The sequence below is a fragment of the Pelobates fuscus genome, chromosome 10 (assembly GCF_036172605.1).
Source record: "Pelobates fuscus isolate aPelFus1 chromosome 10, aPelFus1.pri, whole genome shotgun sequence".
NCBI classification, from domain to species: Eukaryota; Metazoa; Chordata; class Amphibia; order Anura; family Pelobatidae; genus Pelobates; species Pelobates fuscus.
This window is the reverse complement of record NC_086326.1, coordinates 10933143-10935642: the sequence shown is the minus strand read 5'-3', so window position 1 is coordinate 10935642 and position 2500 is coordinate 10933143. Positions and strand designations below refer to the sequence as shown.

General features: G+C 37.5%; 4 non-coding genes across 4 annotated transcripts; 3 read left to right on the top strand and 1 right to left on the bottom strand.

The window, feature by feature from the left end:
* Positions 1–241: 241 nt before the first annotated feature.
* TRNAQ-UUG (transfer RNA glutamine (anticodon UUG)) lies at positions 242–313 on the bottom strand. Its single transcript has one exon. It is a non-coding gene; the product is annotated as a tRNA-Gln (tRNA).
* A 161-nt stretch (positions 314–474) lies between these two features.
* TRNAL-CAA (transfer RNA leucine (anticodon CAA)) lies at positions 475–583 on the top strand. The gene is made up of 2 exons: positions 475–512; positions 538–583. It is a non-coding gene; the product is annotated as a tRNA-Leu (tRNA).
* A 280-nt stretch (positions 584–863) lies between these two features.
* Positions 864–934, top strand: TRNAG-CCC (transfer RNA glycine (anticodon CCC)). Its single transcript has one exon. It is a non-coding gene; the product is annotated as a tRNA-Gly (tRNA).
* Positions 935–1795: 861 nt separating this feature from the next.
* TRNAG-CCC (transfer RNA glycine (anticodon CCC)) lies at positions 1796–1866 on the top strand. The gene has a single exon. It is a non-coding gene; the product is annotated as a tRNA-Gly (tRNA).
* Positions 1867–2500: the final 634 nt, after the last annotated feature.

Sequence of the window (2500 nt, the reverse complement as noted above, 5' to 3'; positions counted from 1 at the left end):
ATACCAAATGATTTATGTTGGCCTGATCCATACCCATGGTTAAGAAATGAAGCATTTCTAGGTATGCATAAATGCTTGAAAGAAATGAAACCTAGCAGATGCCAGAGATGTCCATTGGTATCTAATGTCGAGAGGGCTGACTCCAATTTGGCAGATTATATATGCTTAAATTAGATTTTAAGAAAGAATGTTTTGTTGAATGTAGCTTTCTCTTGATGTGAAATTTTTAAAAGAAGCACATAGGTCCCACCGAGATTTGAACTCGGATCACTGGATTCAAAGTCCAGAGTGCTAACCATTACACCATGGAACCCCTACATGACTCCACCAACTGGAAGAACCCCTGGATCTCAGATCTTCGATAACGGTAGAATATCACCTCTCACTCAATTTCAATAAAAGTGGGCAATTGTAAGGAAAATGTAGACTTTGCACAAGTAGCAGACTTTTCCTGCCAAACATGCTACACACAGTGTCAGGATGGCCGAGCGGTCTAAGGCGCCAGACTCAAGATCAACTTCTTCCACAACCTGGGTGTTCTGGTCTCCACATGGAGGCGTGGGTTCAAATCCCACTTCTGACAGCTTTTTCATATTTTTTGCTTTTCATTCTTAAAATTCCATGCTTTTACATTGAAAATGGGAAAATGATCACGTTTTAATGGGCAGAAGAATTCATCGTCTAGGCATTGAACCCAAATGATAAGGTAAACATTAAGGTGGAGAATTAAGGTTTTCACCCTTTTACCACATGACTATTATGAATTTATTCCAGAATGGTGTGTAGTATATTTTTACAAGAGAACATGTTAGAGCAATGCTCAAAGAGTGCATCTTGACAGTTAGAAGACACCCATGCAGCTTGCGCTAGTAGTGTAGGGGTATCATGCAAGATTCCCATTCTTGCGACCTGGGTTCGAGTCCCAGCTAGCGCATTGTGTGACAATGCTAGTTTTTATTCTTAAACTGCACATGTGACTTAGCTATAATTTAGAAACAGTGATTATATTGTGCTTTGATTGATTACATTTCTGATGAGTTTTATTTTTTCACTGGCTTTAAGAAATCTTTACATTCCCAAGTTGAAGTCAACAGTTCTTATGGAGCAATTTTCCCCATTGCACTTTATACAGATTTCAATCATTCAGTCTTTATTCTCAACTTACCAGTGCCAGGTAAGTTGAAGTCAACAGTTCTTATGGAGCAATTTTCCCCATTGCACTTTTATCTATCCTTAATACAGATTTCAATCATTCAGTCTTTATTCTCAACTTACCAGTGCCAGGTGCAGTATGACACCTTCTATAAAGTCATTTGCTCATTATGGCTTCATAGCAGGTGTTTAGAATTGATCATTATCTTTAAGTCTGAATGCTTCTGATGATGACATTTCAAAGATTATTTTCTGGATTCTGTTCTTTTGGGGTGTCATTATTCGCTGGTTGTTAAACTCTACGGCATGTATCCTTCTTTGAAGTCATTCTCTGGGCCCTAGACTAACATTGTCTTAATGTGATGCTCTTCATTGGGGATTAACGATTCTGACCAGGAATGATCCATCCTTTTCCATTTAAAATAGGAAACTAATCACTTTATAATAGTCAGAAGAATAATGCATCATCTAGGCATTGATACCAAATGATTTATGTTGGCCTGATCCATACCCATGGTTAAGAAATGATGCATTTCTAGGTATGCATAAATGCTTGAAAGAAATGTAATATTTTTACAACAGAACATGTTAGAGCAATGCTCAAAGAGTGCATCTTGACAGTTAGAGTACACCTATGCAGCTTGTGCTAGTAGTGTAGGGGTATCATGCAAGATTCCCATTCTTGTGACCTGGGTTCGAGTCCCAGCTAGCGCATTGTGTGACAATGCTAGTTTTTATTCTTAAACTGCACATGTGACTTAGCTATAATTTAGAAACAGTGATTATATTGTGCTTTGATTGATTACATTTCTGATTAGTTTTATTTTTTCACTGGCTTTAAGAAATCTTTACATTCCCAAGTTGAAGTCAACAGTTCTTATGGAGCAATTTTCCCCATTGCACTTTATACAGATTTCAATCATTCAGTCTTTATTCTCAACTTACCAGTGCCAGGTAAGTTGAAGTCAACAGTTCTTATGGAGCAATTTTCCCCATTGCACTTTTATCTATCCTTAATACAGATTTCAATCATTCAGTCTTTATTCTCAACTTACCAGTGCCAGGTGCAGTATGACACCTTCTATAAAGTCATTTGCTCATTATGGCTTCATAGCAGGTGTTTAGAATTGATCATTATCTTTAAGTCTGAATGCTTCTGATGATGACATTTCAAAGATTATTTTCTGGATTCTGTTCTTTTGGGGTGTCATTATTCGCTGGTTGTTAAACTCTACGGCATGTATCCTTCTTTGAAGTCATTCTCTGGGCCCTAGACTAACATTGTCTTAATGTGATGCTCTTCATTGGGGATTAACGATTCTGACCAGGAATGATCCATCCTTTTCCA